Genomic DNA, 16,980 nt, shown 5'->3' with positions numbered 1-16,980 from the left:
CCAGTTCTTGAAGGCAACGAAGATGCCAATCGACATCGTTAAAATATAATTTTATCATATCTCATTTAATATGTCAACGTTCAGCTCAGACGATCGTCAGTTATTCAATGGAAAAAGACAAGTTTGAAATATATGAATAATCGAATGACCATTTTATAACTTTTAATAGTCACAAGATTTAACAAAACATCATCTTATAGTCGAATGACTATTTTATAATTTTTATTAATAAAAAAACTCAATAAAGTAACATCGTTCAGTCGAGACCATTTGTGTACTTGACTCCTTGCTTTATTAGATGTGTAAAAGTTGAACATTTTATAACCTTTTTATGGGGATCTCAAAGATGGCAAGAACCCGTCAAAAGAACTAAAGAAAGGAGTGGATTGGATGAATCCCGAAGAGTAAGGCTAACTGGATAAAAAAAAGGAAAAGAAAAAGCCAAGTCCTTGTTATCTGTATCTTACGCAACGCTTTTGGGTGTATGTTTTGCCAGGGTTCCATCACCGCCATCAACGAAAACATCAAAGCTGAAAGCCCTGGTTTCACGTATGAGCGTCCATCTCTTTTCTTCTAAACACCATCCTTGAACGACGTACGAAATCCAAAAAAAGGTTGAAATTCGTATCCCTTGTTTTCGTTGTACAGGATCGTTTAGAAGATGTTCATCAACCAAAACGGAAAGAAATTGTACATATAAGAGGACAGATATCGAGAATCTTAAGGCTGAAACCCAGAAATTTGCTTTCTTTTTTAGGACCTTAAAATCCTAACAGGTTGTTTTTGTTTAGGAGAAGAGAACGGTCACCACGGCAGCCATTAAAGCAAACCGAGATCGAAATAATTCCTTTGACACTGTCTAGCCCGGCGATGGTCCTTAAGAGCAACGCCATCCAACAGAAACAACCGCTGGCGGATCACAGCCGTTCCAGCAGCGTCGACAGCAGCAACCGCCCTCAGGGGAAGACCAATGCCCAGTTCGGGGAGGTTTGCGGTGGTACGACCGCTGACGTTGCGGCGGTTTGTTGCTGTTGCCCATGCGGGTTGGCCAACCTTATAGTTTTAGCAATATGCAAGGTCCCGGCAGGGCTGTTCCGCAAGGCTCAACGGCAGAAACGGCTTAAGAAGCAACAGAAAAAAGGGGTGCATCAACCGAAGAACCACGGCGGCGCAAATTTTCGAGCTGATGATCCGGAGTCACTTAGTGTGGATGATTGTTTTCAAGACGTTGAGTCTTCATGCTCAGAAGAAACAAAGAAAGCTGCGGTGGAACTTGAAAATGAGATGTGGCATAAGTTTTTCGGTACTGGATTTTGGAGAAGCCCCTCTCTAGTTACACCCAGGTCTCAATCTCAATAGTCTAACACCATGGACTTAAATAACGATTACGATTGCGTTTTCAATTACATTTATCATGATTAAATATATAGCGAAGACTATTACGATAATGCAATAACAGTTTTAGACAGCACTACTATAGTTATATAACACATGCTATTACAGTAAAAGACTGTCCCTATCTAACAAACAAAAATTCCATTCATTTTTTTGCCTTCACTCTTACACGCGCAAATATATATATACCATAATTCTCAATCAAACGTATTTCCTTTTTTCTTCGATAAAATGGGGTGGTGGTTTGATCAAAGAGAAAATCGGGTGGTGAGTTTCTCTAATTCCTAGTCATCGATGAAAAAATGGCTATGGAATTAGCTACGGTGTTGTTGAATGTATGGGAATGGAGTGTACAGTTAAGATTTGGATGGTCGCCTTCAAATCTTCATGTTCAAACCCTATTGATCAACCCATTTTGTGACCTTTTTTTTTGCACATATAATTATTTTTATTTTATTATTTGTATATATTTATTTCATATGACAAAAAATATAATATAAAATTTCATATATGGATTTCAATAGTTTGATTTTTATATCAATATATAATTTATAATTATTTTACCCAGAGATCATCTGTAAAAACTATTGATCCCTATCCTCTACATACCTCCATATAGATATTTTCTTTCATTAGAGACCCAACAACTTTTCCAATAACTACAATGTGCGAACAAGACCATTAGACAAGATAATTGTCAGGCCCATACAACCTATTAGTTTGATAGCTTACGAATAATCATCCATACCCTATGCATGACATAATCTGCCAGTCATTATAAATATCCCTCGTTCTCAATTGAGAGGGAAGAGATCCCTCGTTCTCAATTGAGAGGGAAGAAATGTTTCTTTCCTTCTCACTAAGGAGTTTCCATCTACATTTTCCCTTCACAAAAATACTAGTCAACGATTATTTTCTCACTAGTTGCGACTCTCTAGACAAAATAGAAGGTGTGAACCGCTAACAGTTAACGAGTCAAACTTGTTCCCATTAGTTAACGATGAATTTCTAAAATAAAAAAGACCAAAGTCAAAATAATCAAACCATCCTTTTTCTTTGTTCCCTTAGAATCCATCACACCGATAATTCTCTAAACGCATTTATAATGAAGGGCCACGAAGAAACACCAACGATCTTTCTTGACCTTTTATGATGCTTTTGACCACCCCTGTAAACATATCTCCCAAAATACCACTAAAATTTTGAACCTAGTAAAAAAACTAACGTGCACGACCCTTAATCTCAATATAGAAGAGCCTCACTAATAAGAGCAAAATATTCCTTGTCTTCATACCTCATCGACTGAGACGTCCCCTACTACCTGTAACATCCTTACCCAAGAATTTATTTAATAGATTTATCATAGCATGAGGGTCTATTGGTGCAAATTTGAGTTTAACCGGGTAAGAAATTAGCCTTATAGAAGATAAAAAGGGGATTTTTAAGCTTAGAGAGAATACATGAGGTCCTAGAGTGTAATTGTACCATTAAAGAAAAATATGGCTGATATGGGCAAGATTTTTATTGTTTCACGTGGGCGTATTTTGTGTAATATGAATACCCCTTTTTTCTTCTCTTTCCAACACTTTTAATCCCCTCATCTATTTTTTTTTCTTATTTTCTCTTCACCCAAGCAAGAGCTAGAGTGTAAGGCTTATCCTTTCTCCATATTCTTAACCCTATTTGAAAATCTAAGGTGTGATTCACGATCTTCAAAGTGTAAGTTATAAGATGAGCTCACTATCTTCTCCAATGATGGCCATGAACTCATTTTAGATTTTGGGAGGGTTTAAGCTCCAAGAGTTTCCTTTCATGATTTTGATTTGATTTTCATGTAGTTTAGTTGTTATTTCACACCTAATGTCCTTCATTTTCATGTTGGAATTGTTTGGTGGCTTATGAGTGATGAACAAAATGGTACAAGAACCCCATTGGGCTAGGTCAAGGAAATAATGATGCTTAGGTAAGTTATATATGTTTTTGAGTTGCTACGAGCAGAGGTAACACACTATAACTCTTCCTCACTTATTGTATGCCATTGAAATGAGTATGTTTGCTTGTATGGGGTACGTTGAACATGTAGGGTTTGGGTTCTTAATTTGTTGTTACGAATGTTTGTATGTTTTCTAGTGTAAAAATGGTGTATAATGACCCCTTATAACTTTCATAAGCTTTAATAAACAACTTAGACCTTAGAATAAGTGTTTGGGGTGAGTTTTGGGGTATTTTCTGAACAAAACAGTGTGGTTCTAAGAGATAGTATCAATACTACATGAATAATATCGATAATGTTCATGTTCTAGGTGAAAACAAGTTTTTTAGGCCTTGGTGTCAATACTGGAGTGTTGGTATGGATACCGACCCCTTGGTATCGGTACTGAGGGTTATAGTATCGATACTAGATGCTCAGTATCGAGATCGAATACTCAATCTCGAAATCGCTGGTCTCTATACCAAAGGATTAGTATCTATACTGAAAGACTGGTTTCCATACCGGAGGACTGGTCTCCATACTAAAGATTGAGTATCCATACCAGAGGCTTAATATCAATACCTAAAGTGGTTGAGTGACATCATGATGTCAAATAGACTCAATAGTGAGGATTTTAATAAATATTATGAATGGGCATCTAGTTCGAGTGTGGGATGTCACTAAAATGCCCTTGGGGCTAGAATTACCAATTACCCTTATAGGCCTCAATGAATAAAATAACCTATATGAGTTACTTTTGCATGAAGAGAGTGTATCAGTCCCTCCAATTCAAGGATGAATCGAGGGAAAGCATGATGAGATTAACTAGAGTGTCGACACTAATTAGAAAACCTGAGTCAAACATCAGGCTAATAGATAACCCAAAAAGTGATTAGTAGTAACACGATTCTAGTTTGTTTATACCACATGTAGCACTTTGTAGCTCTTTGATGTGCATGATTGGTTAGTTAGGTTCATGAACAAGTAATTCATGGTAAATTTCACATTTGTTGTTTGTAAGCATGAAATGTGACTCCTTTTGACCCCCTAAGGCCTCAAATAAGATTCTAATAATGTTTGCTAGCCTTAGTAGGATAAATGGGGTGAGTTTGGGATATAATTTCGTGCCAAAACAGTGTACTTCAGGTCATGAGTATCAGTACTAGAAGAACAATACCGATACTGTTCTTAGAGTGGTGTAAAAACAAGGGCATTTTGTAAGGGTAGTATTGATACTCTCTAAAAAATAATCGATATTTGTGGTCTGATTTTGATACTTAAGGGGTGTTTCGATATCGGTGGTAATGTAAGGATTCCAGTAGCCATTTTTGGTACCGATGCTCATGGGAGTATCGATACCAAGGTTAAAGTATCGATACCAAGGTTAAAGTATCGATACTCCCCATAGGGGTATTGACACCGAGATATTTTTCATAACATCAAAGCCATTTTTAGTATCGATACTCGGGGTAGTATCGATACCCATCTATAGGAGCATTGATACTCCCAAAGGACTATCGATACTGAAGGTTTTTCCCAAACATCAAAGCTATTTTGGTATCGATACTTAGGGTGAGTTTCAATACCCATGGGTAAGTATCAATACTGCTAGCACAATATCAATACCATCGTCATGAATTGGGCAAATTTGTTAGTTTGTTCAAATGTTTGGATTTGGAGGTTTTAAGGTCATATAAGCTTTATGTACTCGAATACAAGTGGAAACGACTAAAGTAACTAATTACACACCTAAAATCAAGCAAGTTAGGATAACATAAGATTGGCAATTATGTGATGCTCGAGAAACGACCAAAATACCCGAGTTACTCTAGCATTATGACGTTTGACTTCTATGTTATGATATATGGATATCTTTAACCAGATACACATCTGATGCACGTAAAATTCCAGATTGTACCCAATGCTCGAGAGCCTACATGTGGGTTCAGGATGTAAGTTTTTGATGCAAGTAAAATTTCGGTTCTCACCTAGAAACTCTCGAGTAGACGAGATAGACTAGGGATATAAGTTTCGATACATGTAAAATTTCGGTTCTTACCCTTAGACTATCACGTTTCAAGATAGGCTAGTATTTTGTTTGAGATGCACATAAAATTCTTTCGGCCACATTTCTAGACCTATCTCATGTTTGTTGATATACTTCTGCATACCCATGAGATACTAGGTAAGCTAGGGGTGTTGTCCCAAGATTCACGTAAAATTCCTCCGACCATACCACTAGACTTACCTCAGCATATTTTTGAGTGTATATGTATGCACATGCCTTCATTTGTTAGCATGATCATTTAATTAATGCATGCAGTATGGTAGAGGTATTGTGTGACGTGGGGCTTGTGAGCTCAATATTCAAAATATGTTTTCGTTTGTAAGTTTGAGGTTTGTGATATGCAATGGGACAACGATATCATTGGAGGAGTATTAGCAGAGTACTAGAGTACAATGATGACAGCTTAGTGCACACATAGAGGTCATTATTTTAAATAAGTCAACTTGTAACAATTTATTTATTTATTTTATTTATCGAGTTTCTAAATTAGGGCCCCGCTTTTATAAATTGTTATGATTTCATACGTTGCATAAATGTTTTAAAGTTAGTATGGTTTCAAGGAAAAAATTTTGGGTTCACCACTTAGTGGTCTTGTGTAATACCCCAAATTTTGGTTAGTGACCAAAATGTAAATTTTGAAAGTTTAGTGGCCAAATAATAAATTTGGAAAAGTTTAGGGACTAAAAATATAATTTTAAAAGTGTATTTTGGTTAGTAAATGAAAATTTTACTCTGAAATTAACATTTTCTTGGGAATCATAATTTTGTTTATGAGATTGTATAAAAAGTTATAATCCATTGGAAAGTCTAATAAAAATTTGGATAATCGGATCGAAACATAATTTTGATAAATTTTGAGGGAAGATGGAGAAGTGTTAGAAATATTATTTTCATAATTTAAAAGGGTGAAATTTAACATTGATCATTGGAATTTATATTAATTTTCCATGTTAAATCAAGATTGTGTAAATTTGTTGACTAAATTGTAATTTTTGAAAATTACACGGATAAAGTGAAAATTAGGAGATATTTGGTTCATCTTTGACTTTGGATATAAGGTCAAAGCAATGACATAATAGAAATTATCAAGATTCTTTAATGGTAAAATAGTAAATTGGGTTTTAATGAATTTTAAATTCATTAAATTAGTATAAAGACATGTGTATTTAGATATTTTTTTGGAAAATTCATGAAAAATTAGTTCATCTTCTCCATAAGCTTCCGTGAAATCCATTAGCAAAGCTGAGAACTTTTCAATTTCATTTTTAAGCCATTTCTTTGAGTTTTTGGACTAAAGTTTGAAATAGAGAAATAATATACATTAAATTCTCTATCATTTAGTGTAATTATTTCATAGTTTCCTTGAGTTGATCATTGAGTTTGTGATTATGGTAGATTAAAAACAAGATGGAGTTTGATGATTTATGGATAGGTTTTTATGTTAATGGTGGGGTAGAGTTGTTTTCAAGTGTGCAGGAAGATTGAAATCAATCATAAATGCATAAATAACGATTTGATCATGACCTAGGGTTTATGGAAATATTGATTTTGGATTGAATTGATATGGAATTGATTGGAATTGAATGGAATTGAAGTCGGGAGCTTGAATTCATGCTTAAAACAACTTTAGTTTTTTTTTGAATTTTCCCCTTAAGGTATTCGGCCTAAGTGAATTAAAATAGTAAAAATTATTCAAAATTTTCCTATGGATTATAATTAATATTAGTTTGATTCTACATGATGTGGACGTTTGTTTGGACCAATTTGGAGCTTGGTGGATGTGTAGACATCATTCGTATATTTTAGGAACTTTGGGGGAACAAGTGTAATTGCTTAATTGTTGAAGGCCTATGCTGAAAATTATTTATTAAATGCTGATTTATGATGTTGGAATATTGTTTTGGATCAAATTATAAGTTGATGGGTATGAAGTGAAATACAATACTGGAAATTTATATTAGAATGCTAATATTAAGTTTAAAGGATGATTTGGATAAAGTTTCAAGTTTCTTAAAGTTTTGGGATTAAATTATGAATAAGGGAAAATATGGGTCTTTTTCGGCAATTATGTAAGTTTGGAAGTATTAGAGAAATTTAATTAGTGAAGGACTTAGAGTGTGATTTTTGGAATATTAAAGCTAGTAGCTATGTTTAGTATCGAATAAGTATAGAGTAATTGTTTACAACTTATGCTACTACATTTTGCTTATGTTAGTATATTACTAACATATGCTCTGAAATGTATGTGTGTTGTAAATGTTATTCTATTTAGATACTAATAAAAAAAGCGTGACCAAAGTGAACCAAAGGCTAAGATAAAAATAACCGAGTAAGGATATTGAAGTAAGTGTTGATTAGTGAGGCATATAAGGTGAGTGTATTCTTACTTATTTTTTTTTGAAATAAATCGAATATGGTTTGATTATAATATGTTTATTTTTATAATATTTTCAGAAATGGTTTGAGAATAATTCAGGTATGAATTACCCAATCGCTTTGATTTATGCTATGGTTATCTTTGAATTGAAATTGAAATCTCGTCTGAATTATAAAGCCGATTGTATGTGCATTGGGAGTTAGTGATACGATTAATATGCCACGAGGTTGAGTGATTTGGTATTTTTGCACTATAAGTGTGTTCTGGTACTTTTGCGTACATCTATATTGCACTATTTGTGCATTCTGGCACTAATGGTGCATTATGTTTTGGCAGTTATTACTGCATATTGTGCTTACACTCATTCTGACTCGTGTACCGTACCTAGTATTCTTAATTGTGTATATTTTACTATCTGCTAAATGTTCTGAAATATGTAGGAATGATTGATTCATTGAAAGTAAATCTTTCTTTGAATGATTTTATCTGTGAAAATGAATATCGTGTTTTGAAATGATATTTTATGGTTTATGATGAAAGAAAGAGATTATTCAATCTATTAGTATCTTCTTATATTTTATATAAGATAGTTTCTATAAGAAATATTTATTTATATATTCTTACATTGAAATGATTTATTTTAAATAATGCCTCACTAAGTTGTTACTTAGCGTAAGAATATTTCATGCACATGTAAAGCAAAAGATCAATTAGTGGAGTGGGGAGCATAACATGCATCACTATTTGAGGATCACATCTATTCCAGTATCAGTACGATATTTAGCAGTTTTGACTTAGCTAGTTGTCATGTATATTAAATATATTTGTTTTAGTTGCTCTGGTAAATTAGTTTATAAGTCAGGTTGTATTATATAAATTAGTATCAGTAGTATGCATGCTATTAGATCTACCTAATATTTTGCATGATTAGTGATTATTAAATTATGCTTATAATCATATCAAGATGGATGTTTACATAGGCAGTTTTTGGATAGTTTTATTTTTAATATAAACCAGTGTCAAACTGCCAAATTTCTACTTATCGAATTTTATTTTAAGATCAAAATATTAAAGTTTAAATTACGCGATTTATAAATTCTATGAAAAAGGGAATTAATTAACAAGTTTCAAAAAGTTTTTAATTTGACCTGATTTTATTTAGCAAGTGATTATAAAGTTGATGTGACATCTTTAACTCATAATTGAGTAAGGTTGTTACATCTATTGGTATTAGAGCTACAGGTTTATCCGATTCTTAGCCTATACCAAAGATATTTTATGTTAAAAAGTTGTACATGCCACTAGGATGTCAAAATTACTGATCTGGTACGGTTATGTGGCTTAATTATTGATGCTGCCCCTTACTGACATATTTATGAAATTATGTTTGTTTTAGATGTCGAAAACTGGAGGTTCACGTCAAGCAGCCGATCAGAGGTTCTGATAAGAGCTGATAGCGGGAATAATGAAGTGAATAATGCACCTCCCATGCAATCTGAGCAGCAAGGAGCACTAGCACAATAGAGAGTGCCTAGGCAGGATCAAGCAGTATTTTAAATTTTTAGACAATAGATTCTATTTTAGCACATCATCAGCTACCACTCCTCCATCACTTTGATTTTTTGATGCTAAAGAGTTAAATAGTCTGGGAGCTCCCGAATTTAAAGGTGAAGCCGATAAGGATCTAGTTATAGAAGATTTGTGGCTCAATGGTTTAAAGATTATGCTCAATGGTTTGCACTACATTGATGCTGAAAAGTTGGATGGAGTTGTGTCATTACTTAGAGGACAAGCACGAATATGGTGGACAAATGTTACGATGCATGTGCCTGTAGAGCAAGTGACTTGGTAATTCTTTCTAGAGAAGTTCAAAAACAAATATATTGGGGATTAATTTATTTTGGATATGAAGGAAGAATTTCTTAGCTTGAAGTAGGGAAACTAGACAGTGTATGGTTATGAGTGTGAATTTAACAAACTGAGCCGCTTTGCTTCAGAGATGGTCCCAGATGAAAGAGTTAAATGTAATATGTTCGTACAAGGTTTGCGATCACGGTTGAGAGAGCATCTATTGGCTGTTAATTTGCCTTTCTTCCAGGAGGTGATCAATAGAGACAAGATGATTGAGAAAAATTTGGTACATTATGACAAAGCAACTGATCATAGGACTTAGAAATTGAAAAGGTTGTGAGCATCTTCTACCTCGACTTAATCAAAATGAGATACATGATAAATTTTCGTTATCAAAATAAATATAGTTATGCTGCCTTTAACCGTAAATGAGCCAATTCTGGAAAAGAGAAACAATCTCAATCAGTAGCTATAAGATCCATGTAGATCAGGTCAATATCCACATTGTCAGAACTGCAGGAAGAATCACCCTGGTGTTTGCCGAGCAATTTTCAGAGCCTATTTTAGATATGGCCATTTTATCATGGCTGGAGAGAAATCTGTTCAGACTAAAAGGTTAGCAGCAATACCTCATAGAGGTAGAGGCAGAGGTAGAGGAATAGAATTTTCTAAGTCAACCTCTAAGCAGGATATGCGTACTCTAGCCAGAGTGTATAATATCAAGACTAATGTAGATCGTAATTACCAAGAGATCATTACAGGTACATTCCATCTTTATGATGAACTTGTGTTTGTTTTGATTGATCTTGGTTGGACACACTCGTATATCAGTACTAAATTAATTAGAGAAAGACAAATTCCATTGGAACCGATTGCAAGTGATATGATAGAAATAAATACTTTCGGTCAGAGCGCTAGGGTAAAACGGATATACAAAAATTGTCCAATAGTGATTTAGGGATGTAATTTCCAGAAAAATTAATAGAACTACCTTTTAAAGAGTTCAAAATTATTTTGGGAATGGATTGACTCTCTCCGTATTATGGGATGGTGGATTGTCATTTGAAGCAATTAGTCTTGAGAACTACAAAGGGTTCATATATTATAATGGTTGGTGAAAGAGAGAATCCATTGTCCAATGTAATCACATCAATTTGTGCTAAGAAATTACTGTTAAAAGGTTTCCCATCCTTCATAGCTAATGTGGTAGACTCTAGTACATCCGAAGTTAAATTGGGGGATATTTCAATAGTCCAAAAATTTCAAGATATATTTCTAGAAAAGTTGTCTAGTTTACCTCCAAACCGTACGTCGACACAGTTTTTCACCCAGGAAGGGAAAAACCAGTATGACTTGAGGGGTTTTCTTTGAAAAGATTTTGAAATGTGAGGAGTGGCCACCAATAAAGGTGCGATCGGGACACCATAAAACTAGGTAATTTTAATAAAACATTTTATTTTATCAAAATACTAAGTTTATGGTCTACGAAAACCAAAAAATAGGTTTGAGAGTTAGTTATGCGTGGTGAAGGATTAGCACCCCAACAACACCCAAAAATTAGAACCAAATTGATTACCTTATATTTAGAATTGAAAATTTTGAGTTTGAACTTTATTTAATTTAAAAATCATTATGAATGCAAAGTTAAAAAGGATATTCGTTTATTAAAGACAATAACATTCACCCCCTTAGCATGAGTGTGGGAGAGCAACTATTGTGTTCAATAATCGGACATTGCCTCAAGATTTTTCAAAATCATGATGCGGTTTTGAAAATGATGTCAACCTATTTTGGGAATCACCAGTAATCACCCCATGAGCATATTTTTGGGATATATTCTATTGGCTCCATAATAAGTGAACATTGCCTTGTGTTTGAAAATATATGCAATCAATCAATCAATCGATTTATAATCCTAATTTTATTAGGTGATTTTGCTAAAGGATTTCTAGCCTAAAAGTTTTCAAATTATGTAATTAAAGAATCTAGAGGATTAAACCTAAAAATGTAGGCTCTAATATTAATCCTAATCATTTTTTGTAAATTATTGAATTGAACAACCAAAGAGCAAAAGTGAAGACCAGATAAAAATTCTTCTAGATTAAAGGACCGAGTTTAAATTAAACCTAAAATGGAGGCTCTAAACATTACCCTATTTGATTTTAATCATTTATTCAATTCAAATAATTAAATTGGAACCTCGGGTAAAAGTGAGGACTAAATTAAGAATTCTCCTAATTTAAGTACTAAATGTGAAATTATGCCTAAGATGGAGGCTGTAATTGTTAACCTAATCAATTATGTTAATTTAAAATTCTAATAAAAAAGTTTAAGGACTATAATAAAAAAACTAAAGTTCAGAGACTTAAGTGTAAAAATACAAAGTATAGGGACTTAAGCGTAAAGAATCTAATCTTAGAGGGCTAAAATAAAAAATACAATTAGTCTAGGGATTAAAATAAAAAATAAAATAATTTAGGGATTAAATTGTAATTAAATAAAATAATTAAAGTTAAGGACTAAATTGTAAACTTATAGAATGTTCAGGGGCAAAATATTAATTAATTAATTAATTAAACAAGTTACTTAATTAAAATATTCTAAAATTAGGCTTGAAATTAAGGAATTAAAATGATGACTTAAATGTAAAATCGCGCGTAAAGTAGAGGGTCAAGAAAGAAATTAGACAAAGAATTAGAATTAGAAAACAAAAATGAAAATTACGAAATAAAGACAAAATTCAAATTTAACAAAGTAATTAAACGTATATGGTGACCAAAATGAACTCGAGTAAACTTGCAAGGTTTGCGCACATGGTTGAACCCTCAAGGCCAAAACGCACAACATTATGAGGGGAGCAAAACGACGTCGTTTTGAGGTGTTCGGGCAGGTTCCAAAACGACACCATTTTGATGTGCCTATAAATAGATTAAATCCCCCTTTGTTATATTCTTTTTTATTTTTCTCTTTCCTTTTTTAGATAGAGAAGCTCTCTATTCTCTATCAATCATGGCTGTCTGCCGGTCGCACCGCTGCTGCCGTCTCTGGTGGTCGTTCGAAACCAAAATTACACCGGTGGCTTCATCTTGACGTCAGGAATATAGATCGGGGCTTGGTTTCGCACGAAACAACCTTTAATGTCGTGAAAATCGTCGAGACTCTTCGACTCTCAAAGGCTTCGATCGTTACCGTCCGCCGTTAGATCGAGCCGAGTTTGAAGTATGTTGTTTACTGGACCATTGTCTCTCTTCTGACCGTTGAATCCTCGAATGGAGTCCCCCAACATCAGTGAAGCTTTCAACCGAAGGTAAAAACCCATTTTCTTTCTTCTTTTTGTTTTTCTTGTTTAGTTCGTTCGAAAGAAGGGAAAAAATAGTATAGTTTGGTATTTGATTTATGAGAAAAATAGAAAATGATTTTGTTCTCTATTATTTCTTGAGAAAATGGTGGGGAAGAAGAACCATTTAGATTGTTTCTATGCTTTCAAATAAGGGAAAATGATACCCCTTATAATTAGTTTATTTAGGTTTTTATAACAACTAGTTACAACCAAAATTTAAAATAAAATTACATTTTTTACTATTGCAGATGATTTGGTGTTGATCCGACAGACATGGCAACAACTGTGGATGAGTTGGGATCGGAGCAACAACAGTAACTGGGTGTGGGCACCAGCATGGGATGCCCAGATTTTGTGGGATTTACATTCCCCCCTTTTCTTTTTCTTTTCTCTTTTTTTAAATTATTTTTTGTAATAATAATATAATTATAAATATTTTTTGGGATAAAAAATGGTGATTACAGTTTCTCTTCTTTGCCCATTGTTGTGAAACCAAAATGGAGCAAAGATATAAAACACCATTTTTTAGCCAACCTGTACCTCTGAAATTCTTGAGCTACAAGTTCTTCTCATTATGAACTCGTCACTCTTCTCAATTGAGTTCTACTTATTATGAACTCTCCACTGGAAATTTTGATCCATGTTATTTTGTGATGAAATCAAGCGAAAAGGTGATGCTGATCCAACTTTTTATATGATGGAATCGAGCAAAGTGCTGGTACTAATCAAACTCCTTATGTGATAAACCGATCAAAAAAGGTAATATAGTCAAACTCCTTATGTGATAGATGAGCAAAATGATGATGTTGATCCAACTCCTTATGCAATGGACGAGCCAAGTGTTTGAACAAGTTCTTCTCATTATGAACTTCTTCTATCGGAAACGTTAACCCAACTCCTTATGTGATTGAATCAATCGTAATGTTGGTGCTGATCCAACTCGTTATGCGATGGATAAGCCAAGGTCAGTTCTGTTCCAACTCCTTATGTGATGGAATCGAGCAAAGGTTGAATAATTTCTTATCATTACAAACTCTTCCATTGGAAATGTTGATCCATCTTATTCTGTGATGGAATCAAGTGAAATGTTGAACAAGTTCTTCTCAGTGAATGTTTTCATTGGAAATGTTGATCCACCTCCTTCTGTGATGGAATCGAGCAAAGGTTGAACAAGATCTTCTCATTATGAACTTCTTCTCCCTCATCGGATGAGTTCTTCTCATTACATACCCTTTCATTGGAAATGTTGATCCACCTCCTTCTGTTATGGACTCGAACCAAGGTTGAACAAGTTCTTCTCATTATGAACTTTTTCTCCATCATCGGATGAGTTCTTCTTATTATGAACCCTTCCATTGAAAATGTTGACTGATTTGTCCTCTATTTGAAAAGTTTTAAACCTGAAAAAGATTATCATATAATAATGATTTGTATTTAAAGGTCCTGAAGGTAATGCCCCAATGGTCCTCAATTTTTGCTAAGATCCATTTTTTCAATGGTGAAAACTATGGACTGATTCTTTACTGAAATCATCTTCTTCCTCATGAAGTCATGAAATGAAATCTTTGTTGACTCTTTGAATTCCTATTAGATATTCAAAACTTGATGAAAAATGAATGTGTATGGTCCTATTTTACAAATTCTAAATAAGCATGCATGATGTCATTTTATTGTTGCAATTCTATTATCCAGTGAATCGTTTTATTTTTGCTGAGTTTTTTGGTCTTTGTTGGGTCAATCCTGGATACGACACTACTCACTTGCATTGAAGTGATCTGGCCACTTCCTGGTAAATGTTTGACTTCTCTACACAAAAAAGTCAAGTTGAAGAAAGATATCCCTGAAAAGGTTTCTATGAAGACAATTCTAAGAAGAAATCAAACAATATTCTAGACAAACAATCCTAAGAATGACTCAAATAAATTTTCTAGAAAAATGATCCTAAGAAAGACAAAATAGTTTCTCAAAATAGATTTTACAGGTATCCTTATGAGAGGTAAATCAAAATTTATCATGTTTATGAAATGATGAAATGTATGATGCAAAGATGCAAATTCATGTAATATGTATGAATGCATGTTTTTGTATATGTTAAGAATGGTTGCAAGAGCAATCTTCATTCTCTTCCTGGTTAAGCTATTTTACTTACCTGTCACACCTGAGTGTATTCTTGAAAATCTTGACTTGTGAATAGACGCATCTTTCCCTAGTAAATTTTGGCCCTTGATAAATCTGGCTTCTCCTGCCGGAAAGTTTTGAAAAGAGAATCTATCATTTCAAGTTCTAGAGACCGTGGACTCCTTGCTACCTTTTGACGAAAAATTAACAACCATTGTCTAGAACTAACCACCGCAGAAACTGATAGAACATTCACGTTCCCTGACAAGTCCTACGATACAACTATGCTAAGGATGATAGTTGGAACCTTATAAACAACTGGAATTGAAGGTGTTTTCTCAATTTCTAACGTCGAATTCAGCCCTCCAAGATTTTCATTGATTATTTTGAAGTTCTATTGCCCATTTATCGAAAAGGGAACTTTCCGATTATCCACCTTTAATTATGACACATAGAGAACATAACCTTCCAAATGGGTGAAATTATAATTTATAGAAACCCCTTATGAACTCCACATTGGCTCAGCATCATAATTATTGGTAGGGAAGCATTCATCATTTCTTGTGGTTTCGACATTTATGCACGAAAAATCACCAAGATAATTTAACTGTATATTACGAGGCCCGAAGGACTCATCATCGAGAAACCTTTGAAAATCAAACTTGGCTTATTCAAAAATTCATTTGAAGACATCAAGAAACCCCTAAAAATCAGGTTTAACTCCTTTCCAAATCCATTTGAAAATATCAAGAAACCCCTGAAAATTAGACTGAGTTTTTTTTTTCAGAATTCATTTGAAGACATCAAGAAACCCTTAAAAATAGTCTTAACTCATTTAAAAATTCCTTTGAAGACATCAAGAAACCCCAAAAAATTAGGCTTAGCTTATTTCAAAATTCATTTGAAGACATCAAGAAACCCCTAAAAATTAGGCTTAGTTTCTTTCAAAATTTATTTGAAGACATCAAGAAACCCCTAAAAATTAGATTTGACTTCTTTCAAAATCATTCGAAGAAATCACGAAACCCTTGAGAATTAGGATTTAGATTATTTCAAAATATTCATTTGAAAATATCATATTAGGTAACATGCCCCACTTAAAAATGATGATTGTTATGTGTATCGGGTTATTCAATTCTTGAGGTTGTGCCACTCTTAATGTAATTCCCTCCAGTTGAGGTTTGAATTCTAATTTTTCTTTTCTTTTTTCTTATTTTCTTGGAAAATCTGTAAGAATTATGTATATGTATGACAATAAGAATGCATTTAAATGTATCGAAATGTAATGCATGACTTTCTTGTATACATAAATATTGATTCTTCTTCTTCTAGCATCAAATTAGAGACATCAATTTTTCTTAACTTGATCATCTTTGAATGGATCATGCCTTAATATCAATGTAGCAACTTGCTGGCTCGGGTTTGCAATCTTCTGGGGATAAGTCTGATCATCTTATGGTTTTTCTTTTCTGTCTTCATTTCGGGGGAAATACTTTATCTTTCGAATTTTTGTTATGATTAGGTATATGTCATTGACGCAATTTCTGTCTCTAACTCGACTACTCAATCAAATTTGTTTATCAGGGCTCATCTTCCAACTGAAGCATGAATAGTCTGTTTCGTAAAGTAAACTCTTTTTGTTTTCATCTTTTGACCATGGCACTCCAAGTGGTGATGCTCACCTTCAAGGTCTTCTTAATCTTGATATTGTTTTCTCCACCTGATCGAGAATTTTTGGGAATGCCCCAATGCAGGACCTTTGAGAGTCAATATATGATTTTGAATGATTTGATTCTCGTGCCATTCATTAACGGCCACATGTTGTCATCTTGGGCAAACAGAAATGTTGCACGTGTCTT

The sequence above is a fragment of the Hibiscus syriacus genome, unplaced genomic scaffold (genome assembly GCF_006381635.1).
Source record: "Hibiscus syriacus cultivar Baekdansim isolate YM2019G1 unplaced genomic scaffold, ASM638163v2 tig00110065_pilon, whole genome shotgun sequence".
Classification (NCBI taxonomy): Eukaryota; Viridiplantae; Streptophyta; class Magnoliopsida; order Malvales; family Malvaceae; genus Hibiscus; species Hibiscus syriacus.
Note: the sequence above shows the minus strand (reverse complement) of the source record.